This window comes from Bos mutus, chromosome 5 (assembly GCF_027580195.1).
Source record: "Bos mutus isolate GX-2022 chromosome 5, NWIPB_WYAK_1.1, whole genome shotgun sequence".
NCBI lineage: Eukaryota > Metazoa > Chordata > Mammalia > Artiodactyla > Bovidae > Bos > Bos mutus.
This window is the reverse complement of record NC_091621.1, coordinates 114,277,702-114,291,410: the sequence shown is the minus strand read 5'-3', so window position 1 is coordinate 114,291,410 and position 13,709 is coordinate 114,277,702. Positions and strand designations below refer to the sequence as shown.

Below are 13,709 nucleotides of genomic sequence, written 5' to 3'. Positions count from 1 at the left end.
CTGCTCCTGGAGGGGGGAAGAGAGACTCTGACCAGGGCTGGCTGAGTCTGGGTTTGCAGGTGGGTGTGGGGGCCCCCAGGCTTCTCCACGGAACCCCCAGGGGCCTCCCAGGCCCACTGCTCCTGCAGCTGTGACGTCGGCCCTGCTGCCCACTTTGTGCCAAACCTCTGCCCCTTCCGCCTTGCGTCCTGTGTAGACAGAGGGTTCCTGCCTGCTCTTCAGGACGGAAGTCTCTTGGGGCTGTTGCTCTGTGAAAGCTGCCCGCCTCCAGCAGAGCCCCTCAGCGCCCTCCAGGGACCTTAAGGACGCTCTGAAGCTCTTCCTGCCTCCTGATTCATGCAGTGAAGGTGACCCTCCACCTCCAGCAGCCCAGGGCCCTGGGTCCCCTCTGGTTCTGCCCTGAACATCCCTGTCCTGGAAGCCCATACGGCCCAGGCACTGGGTCTCCAACCACCTGAGTGAGCGCGCTGATCCTGGGCTGCCTGTAACACGCATGCCTTTGGGAGAGGGATGGTGGATGGTGGGGAGCTGGTCTGTCCACCTTTATAGGCACCCTCCTACAGGGACTCTGAGACTGACCTTGTCAAACTCTCTCATTTCACAGGTGCCTGCCTGCTCAGTCGTGGCTGACTCTTTTGTGACCCCAGGGACTATAACCCTCCAGGCTCCTCTTTCCATGGAATTTTCCAGGCAAGAATACTGGAGCGGGTGGCCATTTCCTCCTCCAAGGGATTTTCCCTATCTGGGGATCAAACCCACATCTCCTGCTCTGACAGGTGGGTTCTTTACCACTGTGCCACCTGGGAAACCCCTCATTCCATAGGTTAAGGAACCTGAAATGAAGGTCTTGAAAGCTTAAGCACTATCTCAAGTGATGCAACTGCTTTAAAAAAATTGAAGTATATTTGATTTACAGTGTTTCAGGTGTATAGCAAAGTGATTCACTGATATCATATATACCTATTCTTTTTGGCCACCTGATGTGAAGAACTGACTCATTGGAAAAGACCCGGATGCTGGGAAAGATTGAAGGCAGGAGGAGAAGGGGATGACAGAGCATGAGATGGTTGGATGGCATCACTGACTCAATGGACGTGAATTTGAGCAAGCTCCGGGAGTTGGTGAAGGACAGGGAAGCCTGGCGTGCTGCAGTCCATGGGTTTGCAAAGAGATGGACACGACTGAGCAACTGAACTGAGCCGATTCTTTTTCAGGTTCCTCCCTGTTATTACAAAATATTGAATATAATTCCCTGTGCTCTATAACAGCTCCTTGTTGTTTATTTTATTGAGTCTATCAATGTATCGTATGTAATAGTGTGTATCTGCTTATCCCAAACCCCTAATTTATCCCTGACCCTTTTCCCCCTTTTTGTAACCATAAGTTTGTTTTCTATGTCTGTGAGTTTATTTCTGTTTTAACTACAATCTTTTAAAAATTCCCAGATGTTTTTGAGCAATTTCAAGCTTACAGAAAAATTGAGGGGAAAGTACAAAAATTCTCATATACCCCACCACTCCTCCTCCAGTTTCCCCAATTATTAACATCTTAACTTACCGTGGTGCGTTTCTTATAATTGATGAGCCAGTATTGATACCTTCCTAACTAACACACAGTTTACAGTAAGGTTCCCTCTTCCTGTTGTTCATTCTATGGGTTCTATATGTGTAATGACCTATTTCTACCATCACAGTATCAAACAAAATAGTTTCACTGCCCTAACAAGCCCCTGTGTTCTTCCTATTTATTCCTGCCTTGGTCACTGGCAACTACCAATCTTTCAACCATCTCTGTAGTTTTGCCTTTTCCAGAACGTCCATATAGACAAAATCATATTGTGTATCCTTTTCAGATTGGCTTCTTTCACTTTAACAATATACTTTTGAGGTTTCTCATGTCTTTTCATGGCTTGATAACTGATTTGTTATAAGCCTGGTGGGTTATAGCCCATGGGGTTGCAGAGTCGGCCACGATTGAGTGACTGAGCATGCACACAAGATATACATGTAAGCTGTAATGTAATAAATGCCTTTATGTCTATACTTAATTTATATGTTCTGAGTCTGATGTGCCCACTTTATAAATGAACTCAATTTTTACAAGGTGCACACCTTCAGGTTACCAGCCTTGATTCTGATGTCAAGGCAGAATATCTCCAGCAACCCCTTGCGGCTGCCTTCATGCCCTCCCAGAGAATGTCAGAGGCGCTGGTTATGACCCCACTTATTTCTCATAGCGTGGGTTCCTTCGGCCTGTTTGGGACTTAGCCTCAGTTGCATCAGATAGAACCTGTTGTCTTTGGTATCTGCCTTCACTTGCTCCAGAGTTCCTTTGTGAGACACATCCACGTTGTTGAGAAAGCAACTGAGTCTTTCATTCTGCTTCTCTTTTAAATCCCATAAGGCACACAAGTGATGGATGGTGCGTGAGCATGTGTGTGTGTGTGTGTTTATGTGTATGTACACGTCTATGTTCTGTGTATTCGTTGCCCTGCTGTGGACCTCCATCTTTCTGACCCATTGGATTCACCCTAAATTTCAACTTCTTCCAAGTCTCAGATGGGTTAACTGAGACAGACAAAACCTCCACACACCAAGCTTGCTGATGAGCCCAAGGGCCAGCCCTACCCGTGATCCCAGATCGCATTCACCCTCAGCGGCATCAAGGACACAGGGAGCGATGCTTCACCCCAGAGCTGGGGATGCGGGCACTCTCCCCTTCCCCTGGAGCTGTGGCCTGTGACAGGAAAAGCTTGGTAAAGGAAGGGGAGGAGGTTATAAAGCACAGTGGAGGAGCAACTCTGAGGCTTTGAGGTTGTGGATTTTAGAGATGTTTTAGGTGTTTGGAACCCAGAGGCTTTGGGCCTGTGGGACCTGAGGATTTTTCCTGTTCCATCCCCACATCATCCTGAAGTGGGGGCACCCAAAGTTCATCATCTCCATTTAATGTTTAAAATGAGATGCCCATTATGATGCAATTATGTCTGCTTGGCTGGGAAGAAACCAGACGATCTTAAATGCCTTGTGTTAAGAGCGTAGTTCCAGCATCACCTTGTCTGGTCCACGGTGCAGCTAAGAACTGCCTATTAAGGTGCCTAGTAACACAGGCGAAAGGTCTCCAGCTCGCCTTAGTACACATGGTGTCCGGGTGAACAAGGGTCAGAAAGAGACTCTGCTGGCAGCTGGCGGGGGCCATGAAGCAGCAGCACCCACCCCAAAGAGCTCTCAGTGTTTAATGGGGCCCCTGCCAGAGTGGGTGGTGGGGATGAGCCCTGGCATGTCGTCCTGTGTCTCTCCTCCAAGGATCTGCTCAGCTCCCCGCAAGATCCTTCGCTTGAATCCTTCCCGGGGCAGTCGCCTGCTCCAGACTCCAGAAACTTTTTTGAAAGAGAATCACCCTAAAGTGCCCACGGTTCTCCCCAGCCCAGCTCTGCCCATCCAGCCTGTATTCACAGCTGCCCCCCTCTTTGTCAGCATGCTCTGGGCTTGTCACCCTTACTGTCTCCCTGGGGGGGGTCCCACAAACCACCCTTCCTCCGCAGAGCACCCCCTCTCCTCCAGCCAGAGGGACCCTTTCCTCTCCTCAGTCTCCCTGAAGGGCTGTTGGCCTTGCCCGGCAGGAGTGGGAGGCTTCTGCCTTGGGGTGGACCCTCAGTACACAGGGGCTGGCTCTTTCCCCAGAGTCTTGAAAAGTTCCCAGAGACTCAACTAGGGACAGTCTGTGGGCCTGTCCCAGAAGAAGCATTCAGACTTGGGGACCAGATCTTGTACCCTAAGACTTGACAGGGCCTTGGGGAGCTCTGAGGATGTGTCTGTGTGTGGGTATTTAAGTTCAAGAGGGTTTACTTTCCCCTACTGAGTTCTTTGTTTTTAAAATTCCAGTTGTGTTAACATTACCATCTATTTTTAAAACTACTGATTTATTACTAGACAAGGCCCCTGACATCTAAGGAGTTAGGATCTGGATTTTAGGGGTGCACATAAAGAATATATACTCAGGGGACAGAAAGAAGCACAGATTAAGTCAGGAAGATCCCCTGGAGAAGGAAATGGCAACCCACTCCAGTATTCCTGCCTGGAGAATCCCATGGACAGAGGAGCCTGGCGGGCTGCAGTCCATGCGATCTAGAGACTACATGACAATTGTCAGCATCCCAGGGCTTGTGGCAAGGATGAGTCGGTGGGTACTCCACATCATTTGGAGAAGACAACCATCCCTCATCCACATACACATCTCTTTCAAGCCAATTCTCAAGTTCCTACTGTGTGTCCAGCGTGGTGATGGAAGCTGGGACTGGAAAACAAACATGATTTTGTCCTCCAAGTCCATCAATATAACAGGACAAATGAAGGGTTAAAACCAAAGTTCACATGGTGAGCCATAGAGCTCCAAGAATAGAAACCCCTAAGCTCCAATACTTTGGCCATCTGATGCAAAGAGCTGACTCACTGGAAAAGACCTTGATGCTGGGACAGATTGAAGGCAAAAGGAGGAGTGGGCAGCAGAGGATGAGATGGTGGGATAGCATCACCCACTCAACAGACGTGAATTTGAGCAAACTCCAGGAGAGAGTGAAGGACAGGGAAGCCTGGTATGCTGCCATCAATGAGATTGCAAAGAGTCGAACATGACTTAGCGACCGAACAACAACAGGAAAGCTAGGCTAGGGAACCAGGGAGGGCTTTCTGGAGGCGGTGACGTATGAGTTGCATCTGGACAGAAATGAGTCACTTATATTTTCATGGCACCTTGCAGTTTACAGATCACTTTCACATGCCTTATCTTGCATAGTTTTCTCCACAGCCTTTGGAGGTTGCCCTGAGATGAAATATTATCCCACTTTTACATGTTACACATGGAAGGGGGGGCCAGCAGTGCCCAGGGGGTTGAGTGCACTGTCCAGAGTCACACACACACACACACACCACCCCTCGGGTGGCTGTCCTCCTGCTTCCTGGTTCTGGGCTCTTTCAGCTCACAACCAGGTGGCCTGTGCCCTCCACCCCCTCCGCACCCGCTGAACACAGCTGAAGATGGCAACTTTCTGATAATCCCAGGCAGGCTTCCTGGAACCAGTGTGGGGGAGCTGGGGCAGCGAGGAGGGGGGACACTCAGAATAGCCTGGGGGCCTCACCCAAGACTCCACCCCCAGGAAATCCCCTGGTCTGTGGCCCCTCCGAAGGCGCTCTGACCATCTGCCCCTGCACCGAGATCCAGGGCCACTCACAGCAACTTCCTGTATCCTTCTCTCGCTCATCCCCGAGTTGGATGTTGGGCGGTAGGTGGCTTCGGGGTGGAAAGCCCACTAATGGCTGTGGCCTTTTCTTCTGGGGAATTCCACCCTCGCCCCCATGGCCCTTTACAGCCATCAAAATGTGCTTGGTTTCTGTAAAATTAGGAAGTCATTGTCACCTGTCACTCAGAGTAATCAGAGCTCTGTTCCCCTTTGAGTTGTGTTAGTCGCTCAGTCGTGTCCTCCTTTTTGTGACCCCATGGACTATAGCTCACCAGGCTCCTCTGTCCATGGAATTGTCCCGGCAAGAATACAGGAGTGGGTTGCCATTCCTTTCTCCAGGGGACCTTCCCGACCTAGGGATTGAACCCTGGTATCCTGCATGGCAGACAGATTCTTTATCGTCTGAGTCACCAGGGAAGCCCCTTCTGCTCCCCTCACGTCTTCATTTTTTTCCCCCTTCTCCTCCCCACCTAGGCCCCAGGAGCCATCATCAAGGTTTATCATTAAAGACTTTGTTAATTCCAATCTCTGGATGAAGAGGGAGTATTTGAATTCTTTTTATTATGTTTTAATTAGCTGTTAAATACATAATCAATGGGCTTCCCTGGTGGTCCAGCTGTAAAGAATCCGCCTGTCAATGTAAGAGACGTGGGTTCAGTCCCTAGTCTGGGAGGATCGCGTGTGCGGCACAGCAACTAAGCCTGTGTGCCACAACTACTGAACTTGTGCCCTAGAACTCGGGAGCTGCCACTCCTGAAGCCCAAATGCTCTAGAGCCCGTGCACCACTACAAGAGAAGCCACCGCAATGATAAACTTGTGCGCCGAACCTAGAGAGTAACCCCTGCTCGTCGCAACCAGAGAAGAGCCCAAGCAACAGTGGAGAGCCAGCACAGCCATAAATAAATACATTAATTAATTTTATAAAAAGCCCCTGCACACTGCAACTAAACCCTGAAGCTGCCAAAACAGAGAGAAAGAGGTTTCCCTCTAACTTACAGACATATGTAATACATGTACCCATAGGGGTAAAAGGTGTTGTTTTGAAGGTTATCCCCCCATCCCATGAATAGATCACACCGCATATATTGTTCTACAACTTGCTTTTTTTTTTTTTTTTTCACTTACTCTGCTATGGGGATTTTCCCCGCATAGCTCTACATTTAAAAAATTTTAACCGCAGCTTAGTATCCTGTGGGTATGATCCTTCTGCAGTTTCACATATAGTTAAAGATCAGTAGTATTAAATTACCACAAGGTTCTATGCTGTAACATAGCCTGAGCATTCCTGAAAACTCTTGCGTTCTGCAAAAGTGTGCACTAAAATAATAGGCTAAAAACAACAGGGTAGGGCTGACCTGCACAGCGTGCGTGACTTGGGAATAGAACCCTACCCAAAGTGGTGATGCATGTTTCAGGAGCAACCTGGACAGCTAGGTCAAGTGATCGCACATCCAAGGTTGCCTCCGGGGATGTTAAAACTCTCCAGCAACATTGTTGCCTGCAGGTGATGGGCCGGTGCAGGTGGAGGTGAACTCCCAGCCAGGTGGACACAGGGGAAGTGCAACCTGCTTCCTGGGATGGGTCTCTCTGGGCCCAAACCCCAGGTGCAGGCACGCTTTTCAAATCTCTCAAAATAGACCTGAAAGGGCTCTTGCTTCAGCCGAAGTCGAGTTAAGGGTCTTTTCCTTTCTGGCTGAGGGTTACCATTCTACATCTGCTGTCCCAGCTCTCCCAGTCAGAAAGAACTCCATCGAAACCAACCAGCTTCTCTTTACAACCTCAGGGGCTCCTCTTGATCGGGTGTGGGGAGGCTCTTTGGTACTATAAAAGTATTTGTTATAGAGGAAAAGGTGGTAGGAAGATGGCTAGAACATAGTAGTTGCTCGAGAAGCATTTATAAAGGACGGGAGGGAGGGAAGGAGAGAAGGAAGGAAGGGAAGAAGGAATGAGGGAGGAGAGAAGGAGGTTAGGATGCAAGAACAATTTAAGGCAACTACTAGTAAACACCGTCGGTTAAGAAGAGCATGCCTGCATCACGTCATCAAGTTCATTAACTCCTAAATGAGGACCCATGACGGATCTCTGAAGGTCCTTGAAGAAACTTTTGCTGGTGTGAGGGAGAGCAAAGACTACTTATGTGGGCCTCCCAGGCGGCGCTAGTAGGAAAGAACCCGTCTGCCAACGCAGGAGACGTAAGAGACGCAGGTTCAATCCCTGGGTCAGGAAGAGCCTCTGGAGGAGGGCATGACGACCCATTCCCATATTCTTTCCTGGAGAATCCCGTGGACAGAGGAGACTTGAGGGCTGTGGTCCATAAGGTCAAAAAGAGTTGGACAGGATTGAAGAGACTTAGCATGCGCGATGTGAGCAGAAAACATTCCTTGAATAAACAATAAGGACCTACCGAATAGCACAGTGAACTAAATTTAGTATCTTATGATAACCTGTAATGGAAAAGAATATATATATGTATGTACAACTGAATCACTTTGCTGTACACCTGGAAGTAGTGCAGCACTGTGAATCAACTCCACTGCAATAGAAAAAGGAAAACATTCTTTGAAGGGGTATCTTTAGTCTTAGATCGTTTTACTTTTTGTTTTCAGAAGATCTTTACATTGTGAAACAATAATCATAGCAAATAGTCTTTCTACGTCTGTGCCTCCCTAAATTCATATTCTTATTTGGCAAAATGCTGAATCATCAGCATTTTATTGGCCCTCAAATTTGGGGGTGAAGTTGTGCTAGTTTATCAAGTGTAAAAAGTCTGGGAACCACTGAATGTTAGACCATCCTTGATCTCTAGATAAAATGGTCCCTAAACCATACTTTGCTGACAAAGGTCTGCCTAGTCAAAGCTATGGTTTTCCCAGTGGTCATGTATGGATGTGAGAGTTGGACCATAAAGAAAGCTGAGCACTGAAGAATTGATGCTTTTGAACTATGGTGATGGAGAAGACTCTAGAGAATCTCTTGGACTGCAAGGAGATCCAACCAGTCAATCCTAAAGGAAATCAGCCCTGAATATCAGGGGAAGGATTGATGCTGAAGCTGAAGGCCACCTGATATGAAGAACTGACTCATTGGAAAAGACCCTGATGCTGGGAAAGACTGAAGGCAGGAGCAGAAGGGGATGGCAGAGGATGAGATAGTTGGGTGGCATCACCGACTTGATGGACATGAGTTTGAGCAAGCTCTGGTGTTGGTGATGCACAGGGAAGCCTTGCGTGCTGCAGTCCATGGGGCCACAAAGAGTCTGACACAACTGAGCAACTGAACTGAAACCATACTGGAAAAAGCAGTGACTGGTCTATTCTTCAGGTCCTCGGACATTCTGGCTTCATGATGTAACTGGCATAATGCGGTCCACTCATAGTCCTCTCTGTTCTAGAAAGAAGAATTACATTAAAACTTGTTTGAACTTCATGCTGTGGAAGTTTCCTTCAAGCATAGCTTATTTTTCACAATGTAAATAGGGGAAACTTGGAGGATGGAGGCCCAGAGCGTTAAGGGGACTTCAGATCCCCCATACGACCCCCTGATCACCCAGCCATCTCCCTGGGACTCTCTTCTGGTCCCCCGAGACTGGCGTTAAAGTCCCTTCACCCATGTGGCAGTGAGGGCTGGGCAGATTAAAGAGGCTGAACCGAGGCTTGGGGAATGAGTGCTCCTGGACTCAAAGCTCTTCCCCAGTGGTTAGGACCAACTGCACGTACCCAGATTTCTCTCTGGTGAAAGGAAATCAAGTCAGGCAGGGGTTCCCTAAGATGCTGCAGCCCTGGACACTGGTCTGATGGTCCTGACCACCACCTCTGTATCTAGACAATCTTTGGCAGTAGACAGAGCCTGACCCTGAAAGGCTCCTGGGCTCGTGCCAGCAGTGGTGGTCTAATCAGGTCACCTGCTCTGGGTTTTGGGGGAACCTACCTGTTGATGGAGGAGGTCACCTGCAGAATCTTTAAGTTGCTTCCAGCTTTTATGCCTCATGAACTCCCAAGTCCACCATAAAAAAAGGCAGCCATGCAGAGACAGACTCTGAACAAATCCAGTTGCAAAGTCCCAGGCATGGAGAGGGAGATGGAGAGAGGGCAGAGAGAGAAATCACCTTTAAGATATTTATTAACTTTTATTTACAATAGCCAGGACTTGGAAGCAACCTAAATGTTCATTGACAAAGGAACAGATAAAGAAAATGTGGTACGTATACACAATGGAGTATAACTCAGCCATTAAAAAGGAATGAAATTGGATTACTTGTAGAGATGTGGATGAACCTTGAGCCTGTTATACAGGGTGAAGGAAATCAGAAACAGAAATACAAATGTATATTAATGCTTAGGACATCTATAAAAATGGTACCGATAAACCTACTTGCTGGGCAGGAATAGAAACACAGATGTAGAGTATGGATTTGTGGACACAGAGGGAAAGGAGAGGGTGGGATGAATTGAGAGCAGCACCGACGTATTTACACTATCACGTGTTAGATAGATGGCTAGACGCAAGTTGCTGGGTAGCACAGGAAGCCCAGCTTGGTGCTCTGCGGTGACCTAGAGGGATAGGATGGGATGGGTGGGGAGGAGGCACAAAAAGTGGTGGGGGGGAATATCTACACATACAGCTGATTCACTTTGTTGTACAGAAGGGACTGGCACAGCACTGTAGAGCAACTCTACTCCAATTTTAAAAAAGATATTTACTCAGTTTCAAAGCAAAGTGCTGAACAACAGGACATTATCATTTGGGTTAAGGAGTATACAAAGCAATGGGGCTTCCCAGGTGGCTCCGTGGTAAAAAATCTTCCTGCAATGCAGGAGACACAGGTTTGATTCCTGGGTCAGGAAGATACCCTGGAGGAGGGCATGACAACCCACTTCAGTATTCTTGCTGCAGAATCCCATGGACCGAGGAGCGTGGTGGGCTTCAGTCTCAAAGAGTCAGACATGACTGAAGCAACTGAGCATGCGCACACACATACAAAGCAATATTGATGCACATTAGAATGTATATTCAGGCAGTATCTAGAGGATGATATGAAAGAACTGGTTGATCCTGGTGGCCTTGAGGAAGGGACTGTGCTGGCGCACGGGAGTGGAGAGGAGGCGCTTCATTGGCATAAACTTTTGTAATACATGTTTTGAAGTAACTGGATTTTCGAAATGAGCTTAGAGAAACATCCTGGCTCAGCCATTTAGTAACTACCGGTCTTTTGGCAAGTGACCTAACTTCCAGTTTTAGTTCCTCATCTAGAATATGAAAATAATAACCCCATAATGTTATGGGTGGGGATTAAATGAGAAAATGATATATAAAGAGCTGAGCGCCGTGTCTGGTGAGTCAGAAGGCTGCACCAAGATGTGGATGGTTTGGCTCCATGTCTGGAAGCTCACACTCGGGTTGGGAAGTCAGTCTCAGCTGGGAGGGTGCCCCTGTGTACAGGGAATGCGGTGACCGGGGGGCATCCTCCACTTTATCACGTTTCCTCCTCATCACAGCCTGGAGGGGCAGCGCGGGGAGCAGAGCTGACTTGAAGTTCACACCTCCAGACTGCAGGGCAAGAAGGGGATTCAGGTCTTACAACCACCTTGACTTGTGTGGGTCATGTTCCCCTCTTGAGCGAAGGCCATTCTCCATCAGCCGCTGGGTTAAGGGGAGGACAGAGGCTCTGCCTTATCTGCCCTGTCCTTTCCAGGCCGGTAGGACTTGTTGGCAGGTGTCCTGGAGGCAGGCGGACCGCAGTCCAGGATGCGGTGGAGGAGCAATTCTGTGTGGCTTCATCATTTTTAACTCAGCTCAGGCCCCCTCTCGCTCCCTCTCCCCCAACCCATGTACATTTCGCTCCCGAGGCCCCTCCTAACTCCTGTGTCCATGTCGGGTGGAGTGACTTAGGCAGTTTTCTCAAGTTTAGAGGAAGGAGGCCGAATTAATCAGAATATTTGGATCTGAGGACGCTGAGCTGCAGGGATGCAAAAGGTCATCTAACCTCTGGGTCCCCACTATTTCAGAGAAGGAAGTGGGGGTCTGGAGGGCAGATTGGGGGCATCAGGGTCGCACACCACTTTGTGCAGCACTGAGACTCCATCCCAGATCTTCTGCCTCTAGGACAAGTGGCAGTGGAGGTTCTTGGGCTTTTATTTATTTATTTATGTATTTTGGCTGTGCTGGGTCTTCGTTGCTGTGTGGGCTTTTCTCGAGTTGCGGCAAGCAAGGGCTACTCTCTAGTTGCGACGCATGGGCTTCTCATTGTGGTGGCTTCTCTTGTTTTGGAGCACAGGCTCTAGACAAGCAGGCTTCAGTAGTTGCAGCACATGGGCTCAGAAGTTGCAGCTCCCAGGCTCTAGAGCACAGGTTCAGTAGTTGTGGCACATGGGCTTAATTGCTCCACAGCATGTGGGATCTTCCCTGACCAGGGATCGAACCCATGTCTCCTGCATTGGCAGATGGATTCTGTACCACTGAGCTACTGGAGAAGCCCACTTCTTGCTCTTTTTAGCTGCAGAAAAAATACAGCACAGAGTGTTTAATGAGGACTGATTTGTGTCTCTGCACGGGTGCAGGGGTGGGGGGATCCGGGGTGGAAGAAACAAGCATATACTGGGAGCGAGATGAGTACAGGGAGCTAAAGCTCCTGAGATTCAGGGAGGTGAACATCCCTCTCCCCATTGTACAGATGACAAAACCGAGGTTCAAAGAGCTCACATCAGCTTCCAGAAGTCTCATGGCTAGTCCGAGACAGAACCAGGATACGAATTCAATCCTTCTGCTTTAAAGCCTAATGCGCTTTCCACAACAATAAAGCTTGAAGTCAGGAACAGGGCATAAATTTTTCATTCTAGTCTCCTGGCAGGCTTTGCAATGACATCAGCGTGTGGTCAGCGTTGTAGGACCAACAGGGTGAGTCAGTGTGAAAGTCCTGGGGACCACCATCAAAATCCCCTTAGCAGTGGATGCCTGGGGTTCCTGGACAAGTGACATGAAGAACTCGTTCTCAGAATTAAATGTGAGTCAGTGTGATGAGGATGTGGTCAGGACCACTCGCCCTGGTCACAGTCAGCACCCTCCGGGGCCGGAGCCGTGCCATCCAGGTCGCAGACACCTGATCGGAGGATTAGTGGCCACTCTGAGCCCTGGCTCCTCTCAGGTGGCTTGAAAGAGCCTCTGTCCCATAGCAATTTCTGTGTGGGACGGTGCATTGTGACCCAATTGGACTCTTTTTCTTGGGAACTCGGAAGGAGCGGCTGCTGTGTCCAGAGCTGCGAGGAGCGAGTCGTCACGGTGAGTCCCCAGGACCTGACCGCAGAGGACTGTGCTTCAGAGGAATCGCTCAGTGCTGCAGTCTGATTCGTCTAGAACTTCTCCACTTCCTCGTAAGTCCTCACACACCCACGGCTCCTTCAAGGAGCACTCTTTGCTTTGGGGTTCTGGTCACGCCAGCTGGAGCCTTGTATTCCCTGTGGCTGTAGAGAGTCCCCGCACTTCTGAGAAGCACCCAGAATATCTACACGCTCCTATACCCATGCGGTGGTCTCGGTACCCCAGCCTGATGCTTCTCAGCTCGTATTTTGCTGGGATAAAGCAAAGCAGGGCAAGGAATTGAGGATATACACGAAGGAGTCATCATCAGGACTGACCAGAGGATTTAAGGCAGGTAAGAAAGGGAGAGGGAGTGAGGCCAGGGAGAATGAGGGTCTGGGAATCCAAGATGGTTGGAACTGAGGTTCTAGAGGGGCAAAGAATGAAAGTGTGGAATGCAAGAAACTGAGATTATGGTGGAATTGAAATTACTGGCAAAACGAGGTCTAGCGTATGAGTACGGGACTAAGTCGGGGGGTAGGTAGAGGACAAGATTGTTGGAAAGGAGGTGCTCAGGGAACCGTGTTCGCTGCACAGTACACCTCCAGAATGGAGGAAATATGTGGATGACTGGAGAAAATGACCATGATCCAGGAATTACCATTACAAGGAAGTGACAGCCCAACAGGTGGGTGTGAGCACACGTCCCTGGGACAGTCCTCTTTTTTGACTTCTGATTTTAAGATAGATTGTTGGAAGAGGCGTGAACTTATGAGTTAAATCCCCTGCATGATATGAGGCGACAGTCTCTTTAATTGTTCACGCTGATATCCCACTAGCTTTGCTCTTATGGGCCTCTTTTGGGGGCAAAGTTTGTTTGTTTGTTTTGGCCGTGCTGGGTCTCCATTGTGGCACCCAGCTTAGTTTCTCTGTGGCACGTGGGAGCGTGTTCCCCAACTAAGAATTGAACCTGCCTCTCCCGCACTGGAAGGTGGATTCTTCCCCTGGGCCACCAGGAAAGTCCTGGTTTATTTGTTTGACGATTGTAGGAGGAAAGAAGAGATGAGGTTATTCAATAAAAAGCTGTCACCCTCCTTCCTGCTCGATAATATACTGGAATTAAATATATTCCATGACAGATAAAAACACCCCCGTTTTTAACATGGATCTTAAATATGT

At 48.8% G+C, this 13,709-nt stretch overlaps 1 long non-coding RNA gene across 1 annotated transcript; it reads left to right on the top strand.

The window, feature by feature from the left end:
• Positions 1-204: 204 nt before the first annotated feature.
• Positions 205-1,903, top strand: LOC138987867 (uncharacterized). The gene is made up of 3 exons (XR_011464145.1): positions 205-347; positions 605-776; positions 989-1,903. It is a non-coding gene; the product is annotated as an uncharacterized lncRNA (long non-coding RNA).
• The last annotated feature ends 11,806 nt before the right edge of the window (positions 1,904-13,709 follow it).